The sequence below is a fragment of the Epinephelus fuscoguttatus genome, linkage group LG6 (genome assembly GCF_011397635.1).
Source record: "Epinephelus fuscoguttatus linkage group LG6, E.fuscoguttatus.final_Chr_v1".
NCBI lineage: Eukaryota > Metazoa > Chordata > Actinopteri > Perciformes > Serranidae > Epinephelus > Epinephelus fuscoguttatus.
This window is the reverse complement of record NC_064757.1, coordinates 8,876,882-8,890,978: the sequence shown is the minus strand read 5'-3', so window position 1 is coordinate 8,890,978 and position 14,097 is coordinate 8,876,882. Positions and strand designations below refer to the sequence as shown.

Sequence of the window (14,097 nt, the reverse complement as noted above, 5' to 3'; positions counted from 1 at the left end):
TCGGCTGCGAACCGTCCCAGCGAGAGCTGGAGGTCACTGTTCGATGAAGCTAGGAGGACCACGTCATCTGCAAATAGCAGGGACAAGATCCTCCTGTCACCAAACCTGACACCCTCCACCCCTCGGCTGTGCCTAGAAATTCTGTCCATGAAAGTTATGAACAGAACCGGTGACAAAGGGCAGCCCTGGCGGAGTCCAACCCTCACCGGGAATAGGTCTGACTTACTGCCAGCCACGCGAACCAGACTCATGCTCCTTCGGTAAAGGGACTAGATGGCCCTTAGCAAAGGGCCACCAACCCCATACTCCTGGAGCACCCCCCACAGGATGCCCCTGGGGACACGGTTGTAAGCTTTCTCCAAATCCACAAAACATATGTGGACTGGTTGGGCGAACTCCCATGCCCCCTCCAGCACCCTGGCGAGGGTAAAGAGCTGGTCCATGGTTCCGCGTCCAGGACGAAAACCACATTGCGCCTCCTCAATCCGAGGTTCAACTATCGACCGGACCCTCTTCTCCAGCACCCTGGCGTAGACCTTACCGGGTAGGCTGAGGAGTGTGATCCCCCTGTAGTTGGAACACACCCTCTGGTCCCCTTTCTTGAAGATGGGGACCACCACCCCGGTCTGCCACTCCAGAGGCACTGCCCCCGATGTCCACGCAATGTTGCAGAGGCGTGTCAGCCAGGACAGCCCTACAACATCCAGAGCCTTGAGATATCCAGGGCGAATCTCGTCCACCCCCGGGGCCCCGCCGCCGCACAGTTCCTTCACTACCTCGGCGACTTCTACCCCCGAAACTGGACGACCCACCCCTGACCCGACCCACCCCACCCACCCCGGCTCTGTTTCCTCACAGGAATATGTGTTGGTGGGATTGAGGCGCTCCTCAAAGTATTCCTTCCACCGCCTGACAATGTCCCCAGTTGACGTCAGCAGCTCCCCGCCCCCACTGTAAACAGTGTGAGCAAGTTGCCGCCTTCCCCCCCTGAGGCGCCAGACGGTTTGCCAGAACCTCTTTGGAGCCGATCGATAGTCTTTCTCCATGGCCTCACTGAACTCCTCCCACGCCCGAGTTTTTGCCTCCGCGACTGCCGCTGCTGTGCTCCGCTTAGCCCGCCGGTACCCGTCAGCTGCTTCTGGAGACCCACAGACCAACCATGCCCTGTAGGCCTCCTTCTTCAGCCTGACGCGACTGGCCCCTGCGGCCTTGCAGCCACAGCTCGCAACAGCCGCCTCGACAATGGCAGAGCAGAACAAGGCCCATTCGGACTCAATGTCCCCCTCCGCCCTCGGGACGCGGTAGAAGCTCTCCCGGAGGTGGGAGTTGAAGATCATCTTGACAGGTTCTTCTGCCAGGCGTTCCAGGCAGACCCTCACTGCTCATTTGGGCCTGCCAGGTCTGCGTGGTGTCCTCCCCTGCCACCTGATCCAACTCACCACCAGGTGGTGATCAGTTGACAGCTCTGCTCCTCTCTTCACCCAAGTGTCCAGAACATATGGTCGCAGGTCAAATGACACAACTACAAAGTCAATCTTTGACCTGCGACCTAGGCTGTCCTCGTGCCACGTGCACCGATGGACATCCTTATGCTCAAACATGGTGTTAGTTATGGCCAAACTGCGACCCGCACAGAAGTCCAATAACTGCACACCACTCGGGTTCAGATCGGGCAGGCCGTTCCTCCCAATCACACCCCTCCAGGTCCTGCTGTCATTGCCCACGTGAGCATTGAAGTCCCCCAGCAGAACAATGGAGTCCCCGGTCGGGGCACTGTCCAGCACCCGTCCCAGGGACTCCAAAAAGGGCGGGTACTCTGAACTGCTGTTCGGCGCATAAGCGCAGACAACAGTCAGGACCCGTTCCCCGACCTGAAGGCGCAGGGACACAACCCTTTCGTCCACTGGGGTAAACCCCAACGTACAGGCAGAGAGTCTGGGGGCTATCAGAAAGCCCACCCCGGCCCTCCTTGTTACAGTTAAACCTTCCCCACATTTCCCCAGGGTATACGGTATTGCCGTGACTAATTAAAAATCACTTTGAAGGGCTCAGAGGGAGTCCCCAAAATGTCGGCTTGTGCCTATACAGTTCTGAAACAGAACAGCAAACATTACATAGGTCTAAGAACACTGAAAAAATAACAACAAAAACATGCAGGCTATAACATTAACAACTTTTATTAACAAATATATGAAAAATTGCAAATGCATCAGTCAACCAAACGGAATGAAATAACAACAAATTGTCTGTGGGCTACAGTCCACTTCCAAAAAAGTAACAATAAATAACAACGGCAGTAACGATGTGTGCTATACAGCGTATCCTCAGACTGCAACGGCTACTGTTCAATGGTTTATTTTTAGAACCTATCAACATAAATCAAATAAATTAAAAGCACAGCTCTACAGCATCCAGTACTAGGGCTTATCAAATAAGAAAAACTAGATAATAATAATAATAAACGACAAGGCATGACTGAAAATGGGCATATATAATTCTATCCTGAGAATGCAACGGGAAATACTGTTAGTTGGTGTATTTTTAGAGCCTACCTTCAGGTAAAAGTTCACTCTCTCAAAGTCTGAGCTTTTCTGTCCATCAGAACAGGCTACTCCTCATTGAAAATGAAATAAAAACAAAGTATAATGATAACTATAGCAGCATCCTATGCTTCAAAACTATCCAAGGTTTTTTCACCAGAAAAAATAGCATGTTTACTTTTTCCAGCTGGAGCAGGGCACGTAGTGGATTGACAACTTTGGCTGCAGTGCTGAACACCCGCTCTGATGGAGAGCTCGTGGCACAAACGCACAGGTACTTTTGGGCAGCCCTCGATATCAGAGGAAAACACCTGCCTCCATCACATTTCCACCAGAGAAGGGGATCTTCGTCTCCCTGAATAACAGGCTCGCGACAATAGGCAGTTATCTCTGCTCCTGCTCGCTCCTGTATGTTGCTGACCGGACCAGCCACCACATCGGCTTTTCTTTGAAGGAGACTGCCCAGAGTCATCTGTTTTTCGGTGGTTAGGGTTGCGCTTCTCCCTCCTCCACTCTGATGGACACTGGACCTGCTGCTGCTGCTGCTTGCAGAAGTTATGTTTGTTTTTTTGCAACCAACTGGCTTGATGGACGGCTTGCTATCTTTTCTTCTCTTTCTCAAGTCCGAGCTGTCACGTGACAACGTCACATCCAAAAACTTTATCAAATGTCCCGACAACAGTTAAGGGCAGTTATGAGAGAAACATTATAGAAGGGATGCACCGAATATTCGGTAACCGAATATATTCGGCCGAATATTGCAAAAAAAACACACATTCGGTATTCGGTGGAATAAGTTAAAGGCCGAATAATAGCGGCATGTTTTGATAACACAATGAAACGGCGTGCCGTGACGGGCGGAATAAAATGTTGGTAGTGTGGCGATCCGCCCGTCATGGCACTTGCATTTGCGACTAAAAATAGTTTTGAGCGAGCAAAATAGGCTTAAATCATTCAGCACGCTGTGCGAGTAGCCTACAGATTTCAACCAGCAGCAGAAACTAAAGGCGAATCCCATCGGTTGTGGGTTGAACGGGGGTCGGTCATACAGACAATAATGTATTCCTGTCAAATACGGCGGCCATCGGCTTACCGGCGACGGAGAAGTCGGCTCCAATAATATCCTCTTCTTGGCGTCATGACTGCCCAAAAGTACCTGAACAGCCGAGCCAGCCGAACACAGGTATGTGACGTGTCAGAGGAGAAACGAGCCGTTCACATTTCTCTCTTTGTGGCAGGTAACGGCCCACAAACCTCACCGCACTTTAGGGACTGTTCATTACTTATGAAGGGACTTGTCAGGGGAGGAGGGTGGCTGGTTGATTCTTATTTTATTTATTTATTTTATTTTGATCCCCCCTATGTTCATCACTGATTGATGCTGTTTTTGAAGTATGAATAAGTCAATAAGTAATTTATTCCATTGAAATATCATTGATGTATTATAGGAAAGTGATTTATCTTTTTATAAATAACAAAAGGCACATCTGCCTTATTTTTGCTGTGGTATCGTGATACTACTCAGAACCATGATATTTTCATTGTTATCGCACAGTGGGTCCCAATTTTGGTACCATGACAACACTAATCTGGAGGGGGTTCATCTGCAAAAACTAATGAAAAACTAAACGACGATATTCGGTATTCGGTACTTGGTATTCGGCTAAGCGTTTAATGATATTTGGCTTCGGCTTCGGCCACAAATTTTCATTTCGGTGCATCCCTACATTATAGCCTATTATTAGTTTTAAATTGTAATAGTATTAAATTGAAAACTCAACCACAGATACATAGGTGCTAGACAAACACTCATTATTTAGGCATTAAATAAATTATATTTAATATTATATCAGGCCCCTATAGGCCTATATGCGTGGCAGATTTTTTAATGACTGTAATGAAACTGATACCGTTGCTATTTTTAGATACCGCGGGATACCTTATTACCGTATTATCGCCCAACCCTAATACACTGGTTACATTCACTTTCATGCGCATACATTGCTGTTTCTGTGGCTCAGCCAGTGTACACTGGATAGTGTTACAACCATGCTCCATTTACACAAACAGCAATACAGGACAGCATTACATGAATTATTCATGAAATTTCATCTGTTAAAATGGTTTCAGTGTCACCTTTATACAGATTTCTCAACTTTCGACATAAAGGGCAAACGGTTTTGTGTTTCCAATCTTACACTGGAAATGAATGCTTATTTAGACCAAGCAGCTCTGAATGATTCATATATGAGGGCGCAGCACTGATGTCAAAGGAGACAATGTCTTGGAAATGTTTTCAACTTTCTCATTTACCCTGTCAAACAATTTGTTTCATTAAGAGCATTCCTTAACAGTTGTCATTCCATAGCAGTCATGTACCATCCCGCAACCCACTTTGTGTCGTTTGAATGTTAAAACCTTCTCAGACAGCACAGTATAATCATCAGCCACAGATGGCTTTTATATATCTGTAGATCTTTCACCCTGGCAGATGCCTCAAGGTTTGTGCCTCAAGAGCACATCTCATCCCATAAATTGTTTCAATCTCTGCCACAGTATATCCCTTCCTTTTCTCTCGTGTACTGAAAAAGATCAGGAAGTTCATTTTCATGGTGTCATCCTTGGATGTGCTGGGCCAAGTCATACTGGAAAGTACTCTGTAAAGACGCTGGACAGAGCCCAGCCTCCACTGTAGCATAGACACTACCATCAGGCAGAGTAAGGCATTCGCCATAAATATTTTACCTTTGGGGAATGTTGTGTTTGGCATCATTTTGGAGACCATAGACCCCTGTGGATGGATAAACCATTGCCCGATTACCGTACAGAAGCATACAGGGATTAATCTTTTCGTTTGAAATTCCTGCTGAGCGCCTGGATACATAAACATGTCCTATTGAGGAATGTAAACTCAGGACTTTTATAAGTAGTTGTTGAGAGAAGAGTGCGTTGGAGCTTTGCCATGGTCAAAGACAGGATAAACCACAGTCAGCGAGCAGACTGAGCACACATCCAGTATATCCATCCTTCGCTGTGTTTAAGCCTCTTTATCCTGCCAGGATCTCTTCTCCGCCGTCTCCTGCAGGCTTAGACTGATACACCAGCATATCAAACCAACATCAGCCTTTTATTAAAACTCGTGTTAGCCATTAAGTCATCATTAATCTCTGTCACAGTCTGATTAGATTCCTCTTTTGCCAGTTCACTGTCCTCAGGTCTGTGAAATCTGCAGTGAAACCATCCTGTCTTTAATATAAGGATACCTGTAGTTCAGTAGTGTTTTTTTATATAGCAGCTATAATCAGGATATTTATTTGCAACAATGGGTCATGACTGACTACATGAAAGGGGTTATTTCATGGGTTTGGTTTGTGTGTGTGTCTATGTGTGTATCTGTCTGTCCGCAGTTAATCTTAAATACATCTGCACCAATCAGCCTAATATTTTGTGTGCACATGTATGACTATGTTATAGGACCTCTCATGGTGGCGGTGATTCACAATTGTTGAAAAACCCGTTTAATTGACTGTTTTATACCATCATTAACTGCTGACTCCTTACTCCTCTTATCTGGCCGGCAGGGACCAAAAGTCTTCTGGAAACTTCTCTACTAAAAACAATAAGCTTTACTGTCTGTTGCAGGACACATTTTTGTCAAGGCTGAAAAACTGACATCCATAAAAGCGTTTAGTCTCATTTTGTTCCAAAGCATCTGCAGATAAATTCCGTAACCAATATGTTATGATCGACTAAAGTTCGGCATGATACCAGATGGATAAGTCAGTTGTTTTTGTTATCCTTGCCACCGTCTTGTCTAAGGGAGCCACAATGGACATTTTGACCAGGCTTAACTGTGCTGCGCTCTGGCTGCCATGGTTGTGACCTGGTTTTGTTCCGCCTGCTGCACGTGGTCATGCCACACCAGGAGTGATTCAGAAGAAGAGTGTTTTGACTGCCAGATTTGTAGACTTGCAGATTTTATTAATTCGGAAATGTTTCTGAAATATTTGTGTTTCTACCTTAAGTTAGTTAGTATTCTATGTAGTTTGTCTGTTATTTAATGCCTCTGCACCAGTGATAGCGGTGGCCAGAGGCATTATCTTTTCGTGTTGTCCATCCGCTTGTCCGCCCCACTCTTGTAAATGTGATGTCAGAACACCACAAGGTTTTTTTTTTTGTTTTTTTGTTTTTTCCCTTTAAATTTGGCACAAACGTGCATTTGGACTCAACAATTAACTGCTTAGATTTAGGTGGTCAAAGGTCAAGGTCACTGTGACCTTGTGTCCTTTTCATTCTTGTGAAAGCGATATCTCAACAACACCTTGAGGGAATTTCTTCAAATATGGCACAAACGTCCATTTGGACTCAAGATTGACTGGATTAGAATTTGGTGGTTGAAGGTCAAAGGTCACTGCGACCTCACAAAACATACTTTTGGCCATAACTCAAGGATTCATATGCTAATTATGACAGAGTTTTACACAAATGTCTTATAGGCTAAAATAAAGTGATGACTTTTTATTTCCAAAAGGTCAACTTCACTGTGACATCCTAGTGTTGTGCAAAAACTCTTTTCTGGCCATTATTCAACATCATATCTCAGGAACAGAAGGGGAGACATTTGGTCAGATACTGAATTGGTTTCCACCTTGAAACTATGCTGATTATATATATAGATCTTCTCTGCTGCCAGGTTGAAGATGTGTGTGAAGCATCCACATCTCAGCATGTAACAGCAAGACACTCATTCTAATTTTTGTCTATTTAAGTTGTGTTCATTGTTGTTATTTCCTACTTTGTTGTGCTGTAACCTACAGACAAGGTCAATACTGTTAAAGTCCAATTATGAACAACATGGATGAAAGATTTGTGGCTTTGTTTCAGTTATGAAAAATATCTTCATCCTCATAATTATATTCTATCTGTATTTCACATACAGTGCACAGGAGAACTTGATCTGCTCTGCGCCATGCACCATGGCTACATAAAAAATAGATGAGATGCATATTTTTATTGGCTTCTTGGACGATTCTGAAATGTGCTGCAGTATATCTGCTGTAACTACAGAAATTTTCTAAAGTGGATGTGATCAGCTTGGGCGGCCACATGACCTCTGGAAATCTGCGCTCTACTGAGTGCACTTTTCTAGTTAACTGATAGTTCACTCCCACGGCACTCATCAGCTTGGTGTTCAGTCATAGCACGCAACACTTTTATGCAGAAAAACAATAAAACCTCTGCTTACGCCATCTGCCCGGCACCAGGCAGCAGTTAGCAACTAACTAGTGAACATTAAGGAGCATTCAGCTGCTAAGGAGGACTTGCATTTATCAGGTGGCTAGAAACATGGCGGCAGGGTGGTACAGTGGTTAGCCTTGTTGCCTCATAGCAAGAGGGTTCCTGGAGCCCTTCTGTGCGGAGTTTGCATGTTCTCCCCCTGTCAGTGTGAGTTTTCTCCAGGTACTCTGGCTTCCCCCCACAATCCAAATGCATGCAGGTTAGGTTAACTGGTGATTTTAAATTGCCCGTAGGTGTCAGTGTGAGCGTGAATGGTTGTTTGTCTCTATAGCCCCATGACTGGATAAGCGGTTATGGAAAATTAATGCAAATGAGTGCTAATTTTGATCCATATGTGTTGAATGTGTAAAAAAGGCTGTTTGATAGAAAGAAAGAAGTAGTTCTTTTTGTGTGGTTTTGTTGTTGTTGTTGTTGTTGTTGCATGGTTACATGCATGTTACATGTTAGAAGCTTTTTCACTGAACAAAGCTGTCTGGAAATAGAGTTGATCAGAGCCATGACTTTGAGGCTAAACTAAAAAAGTAAAGTTTCAGTCCAGCAGACAACCAAAAAAATGGACTGACAGAGGTTGAAAATCACTGTAGAGCTGAAGGGAACTGTGGAGTTGGATGATGATTCTCTGTTTGTTCGTCACTATAAATCCCTTTACACTACATGCAGTCATTTGATCCATTGCATAGAAAATATTGATTGGTGTAGTTTTAAGTTGACCATGATTTGGAGAGTTTTGGAGGGATTTTGAGGGATGCCGACTTATTATTGGCCCCTGGCTGCTCCAGAAAAAAACCTTCATCACATACTGTATCTATCAAACCATCCTCTCCCATCCTCTCTCCTTCCCCATTATGGCTGAAGGCCTAGCTGGCTTAAAGCAGGGTTTTTTGTTTGGCTGGGCGCCTCCCAGGTGAAGGGCTGAACAGCATGATGGATCAGCCTCTAGTGGGATGACTGCACTGCAGGAAAACCAGACTTGGCCTGCACAGCTCCTGACTGCTGAGCATTCATTCAGAGGCAGATGGCGCCAAGTTGGTGTCCTGGCGTCTCGTCCAAAAGACATTCGGCTCCTGATAAGGTGTCGTTTGGCTTCACGTACAAACTCGCTCCGTGGCCACACCAGGCCAAAAAATCTGTAAATTAGTCTGCACACATGAGAGCACTTACTGTCAGTGGGGAATGTTGGACAAGGAAAATGCATAAATGGTGTTCATCATTAGTTTGCTGTTCTTTTCATTGTCTGTAAGTAAGTTTATCACCTGCCAAGAATATTGTTTACAGGCCAAACTTTACCTGTCTTTACACCTTCTCCAAAAATACATGACAGACCTGTTCTTGTTTGTGATACAAAGACAAATACTTTCTGCATTTGGAGCTTGTTCCAACAAACCAGGCATCAAATGCAGTGTTTTGCAATGCATGTGGAATAGAGATGGCTTAGTTTAAATAGTGCTCTGCATGTAGTAAGCCAGCAAACAGATTTGTGAATTAGACTAAATCCTCAATAACTATCACTGTCAGTCAAGACAGAGGCAGTTTATGTTCAGTGTAAAGGTAAAACACACTGAATACAAAGGTTCCTGTATAGAAATGGGGAAAAAGAAGTATCTTACATGAATGTACTGAACTTCATCTGATGATCGTGCGACCTAGAGTCTCAACTAACATTATCACAATTATGAATACAGAAATCTAATCTACATTTGATTATTAGTTCTATTTCTTAAACCCTGATTATTTTAAAGGCTCCTGACTAACTGGAGCCTCTTAAAAAAAACACAGTTTTCAGTTTCGGGGTGTGAAGTGTCAGTCAGAATGTAAGCATTAAAATGAGCTGAGTTCATTCAGTTTTGGCGATACAAGGGATGAGTTATAGTCGTAGCATTAAAGCAGGGATGCTCAGCCTGCTTTGCAAGGGGGGCATGTTTGCAAAATGACAGGAGGCCAGGGGCCAAGTAATGAACAAACATTAATAATATTTATCAGATGAAAAGAATAAACATTAAAAGGTTCTGAACTCTTCTTTCTTTGAAATTCTTTATTTTTAAATTAATTGACTTATTGCTGCAACAGCATTTTAGTTGTAAATGCTTTCTGTTAAATTTGAAAGAGTTTTTACAACATTAAACATAACTGGAATCTCTTCAATCATGCAATTTCAGAAATATTGGAATGAACATAAAACCTTGACTATGAAGAAGGATTAGGGCCATGTTAAAGAAAAAAAGTCTTTGATTTCAAGAATAAATGATAGATCTACGAAAATAAAGTCATACATCTACAAGAATTAAATTGCACATCTACTAGAATAAAGTTGAAATATTACAAGATTAAACTCGTCGTTTTGGGAGAAAAAAGTCACAGATTAAGAACGGAAACTTGGATAACTTGGTATAAAAAGCAACAAAGTGTGTATCAACAGTGTTGGGGGTGACAGGAATAAACATTTTAGCAGTAAGTAATAAAACCTGTTGCCAGTAGGATTTTAGGAATATTATTACATTTTTTACGCCACCAGAAAGAAAAATCCCCTGAAGGTTGTTGTGTGCTGTTACAGACTACATTATAGAAGGGTGCCACCGGTGATCGCACATCTGGGTCATGCTGCGCTGTGCGTTATGTTCAGTGTGTTTACTTTCATACACCTGCTTTGTGTCCTAAGGCTGCCTGAAAGCAGCAGGGATAAGGAACTGGCCTCCCTTGTGTTTTTTCTTCTTCCAAGTGATCAACACATCTGAGCGAAGCCATCGTATGTGCAATAGTATGTTGGGCATTTTACCATTAACATCCCCTACAACGGGGAAGCAACACTGGCACACTGTCCCGTCTTTATGCATAACTCTCTCTCTCTCCAGTGTTGCTGGAGCTGACTGGCACACCAGGAACCAGCAGGGGGGTCGTCCAACTAATAGTGATTTATGGGCACAACATTTATGATTTTATTCTCGTAGATTTATGACTTTATTCTCGTAGATTTACAACTTGGATTCTAAGATTTTTTTTAATTAACATGGCCCTAATCCGCCTTCGTACTAAACTGTTCCTAGCAGGGACAGAATGAACAGCACATTTAAGCACTTTTAGTGTAGACAGACTTGTTGTCGCCATCTTTTGCTCCTCCTAATAGTTGGCCATCTTTTGCTCCTCCTAATAGTTGTTTTTCACTGCATAGCTCACCATCTGATCCCACTGCACTATGCACATCCTGAAAGGCAATCAGGCAAAGATCAGCCTTCTCTCTGTCTAGCCTAATTTAGCCCATCATACAAAACTAGCATATCTGTCTCTTTGTGGAGCCCTGACATCCTGAGCACAGTGCCCTGTATCAGATGAACAGTCTGGGCACAAGGCACTGCAGAATTTCCACCAGCATATTCTTTTTCCATCTTTATTAACTCTTTGTCTACTCTTCTTAATCTCTATAGTCAATTCCATTACTGCTATTATAAACACTGGAGGGGTCAAATAAAACATACATGCATTTTAAGTTATGGTGAGTCAAGACAATTTCACAAAGCATATTTTCTGTCTACCAGTAGTCACACTCCTTAAGAATAAATGCACATAGCCCATATTGGCCTTGTCCAGAAGACCTTGCTGGCTTTAATTTCACATTTTTCTTCTCTTTAACCAAGCAAATGTTCACATGATATGAGTTCATATGTGTCATTTCTTAACTACCAGCTGAGTTTGAGTGACTGCATCTCATTTCCTTTGAGAGGTTGCTGAAGTTTGGCTTGTGGGATGTCATGGCATGGCAGGCACCAGCTGAGATCTATTGTGCCTCTTGTCCTTAATTAGATTATCACTGAAAACCCTGATTCACATATGTAGGTTGATCATTTATACATCATCATTATATACATGCCCACAGTTCAGATACTAATGGACAGTCACTCCTCTCTGAGCTTGGCTGTCAGGACATCATAGATTTGCAGCTGGCCCATCTCCAACTAGAATGTGCCCTCGTCCATTGCAGGCAGCAGCCTTTGCTTCCACTGGACAGCTCCCACTGACAGTGGCAGTGACAGTGACAGTAAACAGGTCGCTTACAGACAGCAGCACTGGCCTGGGATTTTTTAACTTGTTGAACTGTGGGCTGAAGTTGTCTGCTGCATTTTTCACCAATATCATTTGTGACAGCTCAGTCGTATTTGTAGGAGTATCACATAGTGTGGGGAAGTAAAGGTATTTTTTTCCTCTTTGTCAGCCAGGAATAGGTCCAAGTTTATGAAAAAGCAGTCACCTTTTCAAACAGCTCTTCCATGTTCACATTGTAGCGTTGGGTCAAATGATTGGTGGTGTCACGTGGAAATACAACATGGCCATGAACTCTTGGTAATGGTAAATGGTACATGTGCAGCACCTTATAGTCTTCCGACCACTCAAAGCGCTTTAACACTTTATGTCACCAAGACTACCATATAAGGTGCCACCTGCTACTTAGCTTATACGCACTCATACACTGATGAAACAGCCACCGGGAGCAATTTGGGGTTCAGTATTGTGCCCAATGATACTTTGACATGCAGACTGGAGAAGCTGGAGGTCAAACTGCCAATCTTCCAATCAGTGGATGACCCGCTCGATCTTCTGAGCCACAGCAATCCTTTGCATGAACTTGGACAGCTCTGTAGCTTTGTTTGATTTCTGGCTGGAAAGAAATTGTGCTTCTTCATAGAATCACTGTAAAACTCTTCCCTACTCAACCACCATACATCATTATGATGCAGTAGGTCCAAGAATTGGGTCTCCTGCTCCTGTAGTAATATTTTGAAAAGCCTTAGTTATGAGTTTGTGTCATTCATCAGACTGTGTTGTGTGCTAGTGTAGTAGGTTGACTGTGGGTGTTCTGCTATGGGACGTCCTATCATATACGGCCCAGATTCAAAGAGGCTGATTTTTCTCAGCCCCACAGAATTCTTTTCAAAGAAACCTTTTACAGCAGTATACATGGTCTCAACTGTTTTCTTTAGTGACACAAGGCAGAGCAGTTCCTTTTTCAAAATTTCCCTGTTAAAGAATCTCACAAATACTGACTGTTGTGCAGTATCAGTTGCATCTGATGACTCGTCAACAGTGCTTGACATTTAATCTGCAGACTTCAGTTCAGAAAGTAGAGTTGAGAAGCTGTCTACATACAAACTTCCCAGCCTCCGTACTGCTGTTGAACTCGATAGATGGATTTGTTTCACAGGATTGACAATATCATCTTTGTTCTTGTCTCATACAAATAACTCCTCCAAGATTCCCAACGTGTGTACTTTCACAAATTCAGCATCCACAAATGGCTTCTATCTGCCTAGTTCCTAAGTTACATGAAACAAAGCAGCAGTGGCTTTCTCAGCAGAAGTTGATGTATCGGTCAGGATCGTTGATGGGGCAGAATAAGACCACTTCAGAGTTGTAATCTTCTCTTTTCTTGCAGTGCTACCAGGCAGGAACACTGCATTGAAGCTAGCATCTTCTGACCTTGTGATGGTGCCTGATATTTGCAACCTTGCATACAGCGTTTGGCAAAATAAATACAGTGGTTTATGATTGATATAAAGTTTTCATTACATTGCCTGTTGTCGGCCTTCCAACATTTGCTGTCCTCACTTATCTTTGCAGCAACACGCTCCTGTTCCCTTGTGTTAGCACTTATACTTCTGTCAGCACTGTTGCCGAGGAGTAAGCACCGTTAGCTGCATGCCACCGGCTCTGCCACCTTCATGTTGAGAACCGTGTCCAGACAACTCATACACTGAATATCACATAGACCCCTCTTTAAAAGATTTTAAATGTCAGTTGAAGCACTTTAAAGTGTTTGAAGTATCTGTTGAAGTGTAGCATTGAAAGGAATTGTCAGTGAACGGTTAGTGATAAAAGTAGTTGATGTGTCAGTTGAAGGTTGAAGTTTTTTGCTGAAGTGAAGTAAAAGTCATCCCCAGATTTACCCTTGTTGGCATTTGGCCTCACTATATTTTGCAGGGGTTTTTTTGCCGTCTCTCTGTCTCTTGGCTCCTGCTGCTTATTAGGCAGCAATGTTCTATCAACTTTTATATCACAGTATAACTATACTGTGATATAAAAGTTGATGGTTATCAACGGTGTTTAAAAATCCAACTGGACGTTCAATCTCCCCTTTATTTTAGTTATTTTCTAAGTGGAGAATTTTTACAAATACTTCCATAAACCCTTTAAGGATCATTCTGACTGATAATATAAATTCTATAGTACCGTAAAACCAAAATATTTTCTGAGACAGTTATCAAAAATCTCA

At 43.3% G+C, this 14,097-nt stretch overlaps 1 protein-coding gene across 2 annotated transcripts in view; it reads left to right on the top strand.

The window, feature by feature from the left end:
* The window catches only part of LOC125890010 (golgin subfamily A member 7-like), a 39,885-nt gene that overhangs the window by 22,351 nt on the left and 3,437 nt on the right, over window positions 1–14,097 (top strand). The gene's annotated exons all lie outside the window — the stretch shown is intronic.